At 37.3% G+C, this 13,865-nt stretch overlaps 1 protein-coding gene across 1 annotated transcript in view; it reads left to right on the forward strand.

Moving 5' to 3' along the window:
- Nucleotides 1-13,865, forward strand: part of AKT3 (AKT serine/threonine kinase 3) — a 279,485-nt gene that overhangs the window by 133,667 nt on the left and 131,953 nt on the right. The gene's annotated exons all lie outside the window — the stretch shown is intronic.

Consider the following 13,865-nt stretch of genomic DNA (forward strand, 5'->3'; position numbering starts at 1 on the left):
TATTATAACTTATCTAGAAATTGTGTATTTTCTTGAATATAGCACAAAATAAACTGAACGATGATGACTTTGACTGTTATTAATATGTTATGACCAGGCTCCTCAGATTTTTCATGTTTACTGATGAATCAATGAAAGGCTTTTTGTGTTCATTTAGAAGTAAAGGATTTTAAGTTATGTTAAGTTAAACTTACATGTGTAAGAGCTAGCTGGTTTGTGTCATTGAGATAAAAATCTTCAACTACATGACATCCTTAATTTTGATTTTGATTCTGTGTGTATGTTATCAGCCACGTTTGGAAAAGATATGAGGGAAAACTGTGACTAAAAAAATGTAATAAGATAACAACAAAATCCAGGAAAACAAAAATCCTTGAATGCTATAAAATTCATTTTATCATTAGAAGAATATCACTCATTTTTGTCCCTATCATTGAATTCAGGTTAACCTTTCTTAGTAGGTTATAATGCTATTTTTTTTTTTAATGAAAAGATAAAACAGTAAATCAAAGGGCTGAAAGGGTTTGTGAAGTCATTTAAATGATCAGGATACTAACTTTTAAAGAATCAGAACAAAGAGCCCTCTCCCTTTACATTAGTGGATGGTTATGTAAGGTTTTTATTATTTGTTTTAAAGATGAGATCACTTTATATGTACATATTAGTTAAGGGAAATATTTTTTTCCTATCAAAATGCTCATTAGATAATGGCTTTCTTTCAGTGGAAAATTATTGTTTTTTAATGCTTTTGTCAATTGAAATACTCTTTTGTATTGACTTAAGAACACATTTGCTTTAAAGTGATAGAAATTAGAATAAGCAGCATATATCATTACCATGCCCTGCGTAAAGCCAGTGCAGTTTCTTAGTTTGTCTGTTTTACTAGCAAATGCTATTGGTTTGTCTGAAATAATTTATAAAAGTACAGAATTCTTGTATCTGCTGATCAAAATGCAGCATTTTTTGACCTTATGAAATTTCACACCCCAACAAGTTTTAAAGACATACTGTATGTCACAGTCTGCCAACATCTGCTCCAACACTTCCACTGGCAGAGGCTGAAATAAATGCTGCACTCTTGGGGAGAGATCCTATTTAGTTACTGACAGTCAGCTTATTTACCCCTGAAATAAATATTATTCGACATCTGTAATCTTTACTTGCCTAATCAAGTAGTTATAGGTAGTTGATTCAAACTAACAAAGTTGTAAACCAGCTTCTTAGTTTTCAGAGGTATCATTAACATGGATCTTATGCTAAATAAATTATTTTAAATTGTTTATTTTTAAAGCTTGACTTAAAGAATGTAATTTGCAGTTTTAAATTTTATAAATGATGATTATCTCAGAAAATAATGAGTCTAATGATATAGGCATTAGTTGAAGAAACGGTTCAAATTTCAGCTTCACCACAAACTATGAGTGGTATTAGTGTGGGCAGGTTAGTCTCTGAAACATTCTGATCTTAAAATTTAATTCCTTCATCAGCATAGTTAGAAACACTTAGATTCATGGATTTGTAAGTGGATTCATTTCTGTTCCTAACATTCTGTGATTCTGTGAGGTGGACATTGAGCAGGGCCTGGAAGAGTGAGTAGGAGTTAAGCAAATCAAAATAGAAAAAGGTGGCTCGGCGCCTATAGCTCAACCGGCTAAGGCGCCAGCCACGTACACCTAAGGTGGTGGGTTCGAATCCCCAGCCCGGACCCGCCAAACAACAATGATGGCTGCAACCAAAAAACAGCCAGGCGTTGTGGCGGGCGCCTGTGGTCCCAGCTACTTGGGAGGCGGAGGCAGGAGACTCGCTTGAGCCCAGGAGTTGGAGGTTGCTGTGAGCTGTAATGCCACGGCACTCTACCCGGGGGACAGCTTGAGGCTCTGTCTCAAAAAAAAAAAAAAAAAAAAAAACAAAATAGAAAAAGGTATTCTAGGCAGAGGCTGACAGAGAAGGTTTTTTATGAGGCCATTAAGAGAAGAACCAGCTGGAGTGAGAGAGGGTTACTTATCAATGCTTTCCATTGTGTCCTGGCCCTCTTTAGTATATTTAAAAGAGATTTTATTGGGAAATGTTTATATGTAAACATATATATACACACACACACATATATATATATGTATGATATATATATACTCTTTGGTAGCTACAGTTTGAATCCCCTATTTTTCAGATAACTAAAAATGTTACTTCAAATTTACTATTTGAAGATTTGAATAAAGTTTTACTAAAACAGGCTTTTTATCCTTAAAAAATAGAATATGAGAATTGGAACTTTAGAATTGATCTTTCCAATATCTTCATTGAATTTCAAATTGTTTACACCTTGATTTAAATGTCAAATGATATATTATACTCATTGTTTCTACTGGTTAATCCACTGCAGTCTCATTTTCTCCCTTATTTACTTGATTAAAACCAGTTTAGTAAATTCTCCAGTGACCACTTCATTGCTAATGTAGAGGAAAAGAGAAGCATCTTTCCTTTTCAGTTGAGGTTTAGGGCTGAGGTCCCTGTAACAAAAGATCAGCAAGAGAAAACCATAAAAATTTATTTAATATAAATTTTAAGTGATGTGGAAGACTTCAGAAATGAATACCCAAAGCAACTCATAAACTTGTGTATCTTTATGCTTAGGGTTTGCTGAAGAGGTGGATAGCCATGAGGAGCTATGATTGGACAAAGTATGGGTGTGATCAATGATAATAAACTGGGAGAAAGTAGCACGGCCGGTTCACATTCTCCTGTGTCTTGTCCCTGTGTCTTCAGAGATAAGGTTGTTCCTTTCCTATAGGTATAGGGTGGTGGCTTTCAAATGAGGACCTTATGACCTGGTTCAGGGGAAGGTCAGAAAATCCTTTTTGGCTCACCTCTCTCCCCTAGGCCTGTGCTGATTTTTTTGAGGTCCTTTTTGCTTATCTTTGGTGTTGGATATCATGAGAAGTATGCCCTGGCCTTCCGAAGGTTTTGTTTGTTTGTTTTGCTAATCAGCTTTCCTTAGTGTTTGTGTACTTAATATGTGGCCTTATTATTTTTCTGCTGTGTGGCACGAAAAAAAAATGTTGGACACACCTGTCCTAGGTTTTATGACCTCCTACAGGGGAGAAAGGTAGGAGGAAGGGGAGAGTGAGCTTCCAGCCTCTGTCATTTAGGCAGACACCGAGGTTCCATACTTTGGGGGAGGGGAGCATGTTCTGAACGCCATCATTAAGTCTAGCAGACATTTTACAGTTCTCATTTCTCCTGGATTTACATCTGAGTTGTATTTTATACTGTTGACCATCACTGCCTTGGGGGAACACTCTCATTGTGTTCAGAGGTGCCTCGCTAGTTTTTTATTCCTTTCCTTAGTGCATAATTTTGGTATTTAAGAGGGTCTGGCCGAGGATTCTTCACGCTTTGTATACACAGACCTTGGGTAGTCACATGGACTTCTTAGGTTTCAGTTACAACTTGTATGAGATGCAGCTTAATTTCCACACTCAGGTCCTTTCGGCCAGGCCTCCCTCCTGAGCACTGAGCATCAGGATACTTGTCTCAGCTGGCTACTGGACATCTCTGCCTAGGTAGTTTTTGGACTCTACATGTCCTAAGCTGAACTCAAGATAATTTTGTCTCTTTCTTCCTTTATATTCAGTATCTCAATTCTGTCTTCACCTGAATAGAAACCTGGATCCATTCTATGCCTTTCCTCCCTTTACATCTTCACCCACTCCCAATCCGCTTCAAGTCCTACTAATTCTATACTTCTTATTTCTTGATTCTATTATCCTTTCCTGTCATCACCCTAAAGTGAGCCCTCATCATCTCTACTGTAGATTCTTAGCTAGATTCTCAGCCTCTAGTTCATATCCTTCGTGTTCTTCCTTCGTATGGCTGTCAAAGTGATCTTTCTAAAATTGCATCCCAAGTTTGCCATTCCCCTGTGAGAGCCCTGCCTTGAATCTGCATCGCCTTCTGGATAGAGTCCAGCTTCTTCAGGTATCATACAAGGATCTCTTCAGTCTGGCCTCTACTTTCCACTCCTGCTTCATCTCACTAGTGCTCTGCACTTACGCTGCAGCAGCACTAAACTGTTTATGCTTCCTTATACAGCCTGTGCTGCTTTCTTTCTTGGAGACTTGGTTTATGCTGTTCCCTCTGATTGGAATATCCTTTGGTCCTCTGTTTGCCTGGATAATTTTCTTTAATCTAAGACATAATTCATATTTAAATTCCCTTGCTAAGTTACTCTTTTCTGCCCTTCTCAGGAGTTGTTACTTTTTGTTAACACATTGTGTCATGATCTTGTACATGTCTTATTCACTCATCTTTGAGTTGTTTTAGGGAAAAAAGAGCTTAGTCTTATTTATCTTATATCTCTTAGTTCTTACATTTTATGTCTTAATACCTATATTTTGACTGTATGTCTAAAAATATGTAGTCCCGATTTTTCCGTGTTTAGATGTAGAAAAGGCTGTTAGTGATCTGTTGGATTGCCTTACTAGGTAGTGGTAGTTAAGTATCAAGTTTAAAGTTCAAATCTCTCCACTCTCATTTAAATGGTACTCCCCTCCTCCAACCTCATACTATGACATTTCCCCTGATTTAGCGCCATAGTTCTAATTAAATTGCTAGGTGTCCTTTGATGTGCAGAATGGCAACTCCACAGGCACTATAGGATGTGGATGATATTTGGCCTTCACCCTTCTTTGGATGAATCAAATATAAACTATATGTGAAGGCACCTTCTCACACAGTGTCATAGAAATGTAAATAAAAATAAAGTTTTTCAAGCAAAGTACATCTGTAATCACGATGATGGTTTGATAAATTTCTAATGATTATCGATTGAGATCAACTGTGCATGAAAAACATACATTTTGGCTGAGAAATGTAGGATATTACACATATTGCAAGGCTGCATTTAAAGGTACTTGGGAGCAAAGCAGTTTGTTAATCCAGTAGTCATGGTCACTAACTTTTTGACGATTACCTGCTTCTCTCACGTTCACTAGCTTGTTCAATTCTAGAGTAGAAATAATTTCTCTGTGGCGGCCTGGAGCATTTGCCTGTGTGTGTCAGGCTCTTCTTAATTCTGATTGGTTCATTCTTACTGTCTGTGGTGGGAATGGAGAAGTGTCAGCCTGTGTCTCAAGAAGCACCTCCTAGAAGTCTACCTTACTGTGTGCTGCAAATACTGACCCATCCTGATAGTATCCCTTTCTTCTCTGAAACCTTTCCTCAATTCGTCCTATAAAAAAAATAGGTCAATCTGCATTTCTTAGCCCAGTTTTAAAAAATGAAAAGATATGTTTCTCTCTAACCTATTTTTCTGTCTCTTTGAAAGAAAGAAGGAAATTATTGGGCTTAAACCTGTCAAAAAACATCTGAATAAATAGTAGACTCAGATGTTAAGTAAGTGGAAAAATCAGTTGGTTCCTCTAAGTTCTTCCATTGGACATACCTGGGGATGGAATAAAAGATTATAATTTGCTTTTAGTCTTGCATAATAGATAGTACAATCTAGAATAATAACTCCATAAATCTAGAGAACCATAAACTATGCACATGTGTATGGGTTATGAGAGATCAGAGTAGTTCACTATTGATGGGTTTGAGTGATCATTATACCCATACTGGGTAGTAAAAAGAGTATATAATACAATTTTTTTTTGCATTTTTTGGCCAGGGCTGGGTTTGAACCTGCCACCTCTGGTATATGAGGCCGGCGTCCTACTCCTTGAGCCACAGGCGCAGCCCTATAATATGATTTTTACATATAAGAATTTATCATTGACTCTGGAAGACATTCACATAGAACATATAGCAATGGGAAGAAAATGGGATTAATTGCCAAAATGAATTTTATGGAAAATAACTATAGAAGTTGAGAGAATCAATAGATCAAGGTTAGCTAGGGTGAATAAGAATTTATTCATGAAATGAGGTGAACATGAGCCCTGAAGGATAGGATTTAAATAAGTTTTTGAGAGGATGACATTCTCAGAGAAGTTAACAAAATAAGCAAACAAATGAGTCAGAAATTATGGAGTAGCTTTTTGTGAATAGTGTAGGCAGTATCCTAGATGGGTAGAGAGTTTATGTTGAAGAAAAAGAGCTAAGATTGTATAGTTTGTACTCAGATTATGAAGGGTCTTAAAGAACAGCGTGATCTTTTTAATAAACTATTGGAAACCATAAGAATTGTTTTAAATATTGGGTTTTCAAGTTAGTATTTGGTTAACAAAAAACCTCTCTGGCTAACACTTCACTAACAGTGTCTGGTGTGCTGGGCAGATCTTTGGACTTGGAGCAGAAGATCTGGGTTTGAGTCTTTGTTCTACTACTTTACTAGCTGGCTGTGTGACTTTGGGATAATCACGTAACTTGCCTGACCTTTATTTTTCTCAACTTTGAACTTTGGGGATAATAATACCTACTTCTCAGGTTTACAGTGAAGGTTAAATGAGATAATATACAGGAGAACCTCTGTAAGTTGACCATCAGAGGACTGCAACAAACTGGTCAGCATAGAGAGGTGATTGACATTAAGAACTAGGCCTATTGTACAGATATGATGCATGTCCAGTCTTTGAAAATTAGGTCAACTTAAGGAGGTGGTCAGTGTAGGGAGGTGGTCAACTGTGGAGGTTCTGCTGTATGTGAAAATACTTTGTAAACTGTTATATGGTATGCAAATGTATTAATGTAGGGTAGGAGATGCTCATTCATAATTGCTGAATTAAGTTAACTGGCAGTCATTGTTCTTTGGCTAAATTATTTTGGAGTGGGCAGGCAACTGATTTAATGAGTTTTCCTTAAAGACTCTTACAGGTTTTAGGGACGACCTATTTATGACAATCTCTTGCAGTGGAGGCCAGCTAAATTACTGTTACTTGGTTGGGGAAAAATATACTGGCTTCATTTACTACCCAGGACTTTGATTAGTAGGGGTTAGTCCTTCTTACGACTAAACAGAGTAAGATGGATTCCCAAACCCTGCTCATGACCTTCTTCTGGCCAAAACAGAGATCATCACTACAGCTAAAAGAGATACCAGTGTATTGGACGTGGAGCGTTGGGTGAGAGAGAAACTGGGTGCAGACCAAGTCGTTCAGAGCCTGGCCTCTGAAAGACAAAACTTCTGCAGGCTGAGGGAGGCCCACGTGAACCTCTTTTTAGTCAGAAGTTGCTTTTTTCTTTTTTTTAAGAATAATAGAATCTTCGGGCAGCACCTGTGACTCGAAGGAGTAGGGCGCTGGCCCCATATACTGGAGGTGGTGGATTCTAACTTAGCCTTGGCCAAAAACTGCAATAAATAAATAAATAAATAAATAAAATAATAATGATAGAATCCTCAAATCCAAGCGGATCCTTTAGTTAACCATCCTTTGAGGTAAAAATTAATTTTCTTCCAGGCAGCACCTGTGGCTCAAAGGAGTAGGGTGCTGGCCCCATATGCTGGAGGTGGCGGGTTCAAATCCAGCCCCGGTCAAAAACTGGAAAAAAAAAATTAATTTTCTTCCTAAATAACTGCTTTTTTGTAAGGTGGTGAATGCAATGGGGATTGTTTTTAGGAGAAGGTAGGCAAGTAGTGATTAGCTTTGATAGTTTATGTCAAGTGATATGAGGACATAAAAGAAATTCCTCCGTAACAACCTCCCTCTCTTCCTGTTTCTCCCCATCTCTCCTTTAGTCTCTACCTGACTTCCTCACTCATCTTTTCCTAAGGTAAACAATCAACTATCACTTGTCCATAGATATTTAAGTAAAAGAATACCCCACATGTAATTTTTGTCACTCAATTATTATTATTATTATTATTATTTTGAGATGGAATCTCACTTTGTTGCTCGCGGTAGGGTGCTATGGCATTGTAGCTCACAATAACCTCAAACTCCTGGGCTCAAGTGATCTGCTTGCCTCAGCCTCCCAAGTAGCTGGGACTACAGGTGCCCACCACAGTGCCTGACTGTTTTTTAGAGATAGGGTCTTGCTCTTGCTCAGGCTGGTCTTGAACCTGTGAGCTCAGCCAATCCACCTGCCTTCACCCCTCAGAGTGCTGGGATTATAGGCGTGAGCCACCACACCTGGCCCTTTCTGACTCCTCCTTGACTTCTTTTCTAATTACCTGAGATAACAAAATTGCACACTTAATTCTGCTTTGAAATTTCCTACCATGTGTGTGTTCATGTATGACTTAATGTAACAATTGGGATAAGAGGGCAGCGCCTGTGGCTCAAAGGAGTAGAGCTCTGGCCCCATATGCCAGAGGTGGTGGGTTCAAACCCAGCCCTGGCCAAAAACTGCAAGAAAAAAAAATTGGGATAAGAAAGGAGTTAGGGAAATTAATACTTAAACATATTCTAGGCAGTTCTAAATTCTGATGACTATTTAGAAAGTTTTTATTGAGGGATGTTATGTTCTCATCATTGAACCAGGTACTGAGGGGAAACAGCAGGAACTAAGGAAGGAAACCAATCTTTTTTTGAGTGTTAGTTACTATACACCAGGCTCTTTCACTTATGTTATCTCATTTAATCTTCAAAACAACAGTGCGAGGTAAGTATCATGTTTGCCATTTTAAAGAGACTCAGAGAAGTTTTATGACTTCCTTTAGGTCACTTATCAGTGAAATGGCAGAGGCAGAATATGAACCTGTATCTAGCACAATGCTGACTTAGACTCCTGTGTTCATTTCATTATTCCTCCGATATATGACATAGCCTTTGGCTTTGAAAAATTTGTATTCTAGTAGCAAAATATACAGACCCTTGGAACTGGTTCTCTGAAATGCTTTATGGCTAAATTCTGAAGTAAGTTTTGCAAATGATCCATGCAGTTAGAGTTTGTGAAAAGGAGGAATCGTTAAAAGACTAGATCATCAAGAAAAGCTTCCTTGGAAATTGAGATTGTTCAGAGAAATAGTAATATCTCAGAAGATAAAGTACATTCCAGGTAACAAGAATAGCATTAATTTGAAAAATTATTTCTCAGAAACTTTGGCTGAATTTCTTCTTGTTGCATTAGTTAGATGTGTATGAAATCCTAAGAAATGAATGAAAGCTCCAGATGGTATGTTATTTCCCTATCCCTGTATAGAGCAAAAAATATCAAATGAGGAAAAAGGATTAATGATAGGCTTAAATATGGCACTTGAAATATTTAGCACAATGCCTTGATCATACCAGACATTGTGTTTTCACACAGTCTCGGGCACTGGTACCCTCGTTGTCAGCTTACCTGGTGTTCTATGTGCAGTTTCTGTAGTAACATTGCTGTTTCATCTCTGCTAGTAGAATATAAAAAAAATTCTACACAAAATAAAAAAATACTATCTAAAGAGCATTTTTTTAATCTAAAAAGGTTTTAAGGTATAACTTTTAGCTCAGAAAAGAGTACATAATCTTAGTCTGCTATTAAAAATTGTGCTTCCTTTTATGTAGGAAAGCTGGGTAGTGTGGATGGAAAGTGGAGGGTAAGAGTGGGGTGGGAGGATTACCACCTGTATTCTGTGTATGATAAGACAAGTATGGTAGATTTAGTGTAGAATTGTATTCGTTAAAGTAGTTAGTAGGTCAATATATCTCAGTTTTTTGGGTAAGAATGTACAGAGTATGATACCACCCAACACCAGCCAACCTTCCATGCTGAGCTGAGGATCCTTGTACTATTATTTTATCTTATTACTGTTCCTAGCATTTTCCTCCATGACACCCTTACATATTTGAAGGGTAAAAATAATTCTTTTTGCATGCCTTTCTGACAACATTCATTTGTGACCTAAGTGAATTTATAGACCATTTTTAGTTAAGTTAAATGCGGATATCTGTAGGGAACCAGCCCCTACATGACCCATAAGTGTCCTCAATGCTCATTGGTGATGAAGAAATGAGGAAAATAAAGACAGACAGTTACCCACCCAATAACCCTGTAGCAATCTTTATTACGTTTACTTCTTAAGATAGTTATCGATCACAAGCAGGATTATAGAAAACAAAGGAAATCAGAGCATGGACTTCGGGAGCTAGGTGCCATCCTGTTAATCCTTTGTTTCTTGTGGGCAGATTAGTTGACACCTTACTCATCTTCAGGAGCTGGGAGGAACAAAGCTGAATCCTTTTTTCTCACACCCATAAGAACTAATCTTTTTTGCTCAATGAGTCAGCTGCACGTGTTGTCCTAAAATGGCTGCTCAAGCCCTTTCAGGCCCCCAGCCAGGCCCTTGTGGACCTTTTCCCTGGAGTCCTTTCTGACTCCAGCCAGTCCCTTGCAGACCTTTTCCTGAAGTCCTTTGATGTTCATGCCAAGCTGTCTCATGAAACCCTCAGTTTAGTGTGTTCTTTTTGGAGGCTCATGTCCTCTCCCATTCTCTTGCATACCTGACGCTGATCACACCACTTTTCATACAATCATTCCATTGTTACATCGGTCTAACACTGTTCCCATAATCCTTACTTCCCTGATGTTCACCCACAGAAATCTGATTTATTTGTTGAATTAGCAAGTCATTTTTTAATGTAGATTTTTTTTATTTCTAGGAAGAAGTTTGTATGTATATTAGTTTTTGATTAGTTTTGGTGTATATTAGTTATGATTGTATGCCCATTATATTTGGTGCTTTAATCTCATTTTATAATGTGAGAATTAGTGGGGAATTAAAGTTTAAGGAAGTAAAGGAAGAGAATTAACATTTTCAAAGAGCCTACTGTGTTCTATTTATGTAATGAATGTAACATGTTTTATTTATGTAATTGAATTTTTTATTGCAAGAACAACATGAAATAAATATTAATACTTTAAACAAAAAGTCTAGGTAATGATTCTGAGAACTAGGAAGAATGAAAACTTTCCCAGAGTCTCAAAGCAAGTAAATGGCAGAACTGTGATTTGAAGTCTGGTCTAATACCTGGGGATTCAAAGATGACAGCTCTCTTCAAGTACTGTTTAGTTAGCCGCCATAGAAACTTTGTGATATGCCAAGTGTTATACACAGCAGTTTTTTAGTGGATTCTTGCTGTTGTCCAGAGGTGTGTTTTATGTAACAGTGGTTGTTTGTGCTAGAGCAGATGGACAAATACAACCATAGTAGCAAAGTGGCTGATATATTACGTATAATGTTATGTTGTAAGTAATTTTATTATGTAATACTGAGCCCGTCACATAACTTTCCTGGGACTCAGAGTTTTGTCATCGGTAGGGTTGGGGGAGTTAAACTGAAGGATCTTTAAAGTGCTGTCTTCTAAATTCCATGATTTGCCTATCAGCCCCAAAAGATTTCTTGAAACATTGAGTTTATTGAGATGTGATGATAATGAATTTCCACTTATAGAGCACCTGTGTGCTACGTACTTTATATATATATTGTTAATCCTGCTAACATCCTTATAGGATAAATAATTTTTCTATTTTATAGCTGGGAAAACCAGGATCATAGGATTTCTCAGGGGCAAGGCATGAGGCTGGGAGATAGGCCCAGAGCTTTCAGGTTTTGGGGCCAGTGCTTTTTCCAGACTTCTCCTTAATTAAATGCATCTTTGGCTACCTTACGGCCTTGAGGTGAGAAGTTTTTAGTGTGGGCAGGTCAGAAGAGAAGTGCTTTCCACGCCACTAGAACCACCTTTGTTAGTCTGTGGAGCAAATCTTGTCATTCTTACTAGGGCGTGAAGATATATTTCGGAGCTTTTAGATACTTCCTTTTAAGGAAACTGAAGCTTAATACAGAGGATTCACTAGTGTGTGAAAATTTCAGCATTGCTCTTCTCATTATGTCATAGAAATCGAAGGGAGATACTAATTTTTAAAAGCAGAGTAATCTGGTATTTGCTATAAATTACGTAATCGTCACATTTTAAACACAGTAGACTTGAGGACACATGTTCTGTTGCTTCCTCTGAGTTGTTACTGTGCTAAATTACTGCCTCTCGGTTCCCCCACCCCACATCTTTATGTTAATTTAAATAATTTAATTAATTTATTTTGAGTAAAGTTAAATGAGGCCTAAGGCCACACAGTGTGGGGAAGGACCTTTAAGCCTTGGAATTTGGGGAAGAGATAGAAGCATTCTTTTGCGTTGGAAATAATACATAATCAAGCAGATGCTAATGAAAAAATGAAATGCAGGGGAAGAGAAAAGAGACGAGGGTGCCTGTTTGGAAGTTTTATAGAGGAGAGTACATTGCCCCTTTATTACACTAATGTTTCTGCACTATAATAAGGCCTTTCACTGCAAGTTCAGCTTTTTTCATTCATTTGTTTTGTGCTCTGCTTCCTCTGTTGCTAATTGTCAGCACAATAGTCTTCCAACCATGAAGTCTCAGTGTCCTTTTGGACCAATTTGTCATTGTCTTTCTCCCTCACCCCCAACCCACCATGCACTCAGAATCTATTACTAGGGTTGCATTTTTAGACATTTTTTATGTTTTAAAATGGCAATGCTTTTGAAACCTGCCAGAATAGTTCATGATAATTGAATCATCCAACCAGCAACAGTTACTGCTTCCAAAAGCACACTGATAAAGTTTCTGTCTATGTAGAGTGTTCTTATAAGGTAATTAGAAATAAACATGTAATACACTCTTTATAGCATTCTTTCATATATATCATTTCCTTTGAACTTCCTAATAGTCTTGGGAAAATAGGACATTTTGTTAAAATGTTTTTGTTAAATTGTATCATTTACATATTTACTGTTACCTCAGACTCTTTGAAATTTCTGTGATTTTAGGAAGTTACATCTCCATTCTTTTCCTATCAGTGGCTCTTATTCTCATATGTAGATTATTTTATTATGACTAAGAAATCAATACAGCTGGATTAAACTGAAAAGTTTGAACAAGTTTTGATATGAGACTCTGGGCAGCTTTAGTTACATGTTAATTTATGCCAGATTTTTTTTTAACATTTTGGCCAATAAATATATATTTTTTCTTTTTCTTTCTTTCTTTTTTTTTTTAGAGACAGAGTCTCACTTTATTTGCTTTGGTATAGTGCCGTGATGTCACAGCTCACAGCAACTTCCATCACTTGGGCTTAGGCGATTCTCTTTGCCTCAGCTTCCCAAGTAGCTGGGACTACAGGTGCCCACCACAACGCCCAGCTATTTTTTGTTGCAGTTTGGCCAGGGCCAGGTTTGAACCCGCCACCCTTGGTATATGGGGTCAGGGTCCTATTCACTGAGCCACAGGTGCCACCCATTGGCCAATAAATATTTTAAATATGCTCCTCCAAGCCTTGTTCCAATAATCTGATATTGACAGAAAGACATTTTATGAACATAATTTCTATAAAGAAATGCTGAAGACACATAACATTTGACAGTTTACCTATTAGAATTTTCATATCTTATTATCATTTGATCACAGTTCACTGGTGTTTTTAAATGTAATAGCCTTGATGTAGGTAGCAATTATTTTCAATGCATGAATACTGAATAAAAGATTGCTCAGTTTTCTCTGTAGTATGTATTTCAATCTCAATATGTCACTTGTTTCTATCCATTTATTTGTGTAAGACTAGAAAGTCAAGTACAGTTGACCATTGAACGAGGCAAGGGTTAGGAGTACTGACCCCCACCCCATGTGGTCTAAAATTTGTGTATAACTTTTGATTCCCCCAGAACTTAACTGCTAATAGCCTACTGTTGACTGGAAGCCTTACCAGTAATATAAATGGTCAGTTGACACCTACTTTATGTGTTCTATGTATTATGTACTGTATTCTTACAATAAAGTAAGCTAGAGAAAAATGTTAAGAAAATTATAAGGAAGAAGAAAATACAGGGTGTTCCAAAAGTCACCATACAAAGAGGAAATGGGAAATTGTGGCTAAATGTATATTTATTTATAAAATATTGCAAAATTTGACAGAGATGGCCATCATGCAAGAGA

Source organism: Otolemur garnettii, unplaced genomic scaffold (assembly GCF_000181295.1).
Source record: "Otolemur garnettii isolate 467f Iridium unplaced genomic scaffold, OtoGar3 scaffold00141, whole genome shotgun sequence".
NCBI classification, from domain to species: Eukaryota; Metazoa; Chordata; class Mammalia; order Primates; family Galagidae; genus Otolemur; species Otolemur garnettii.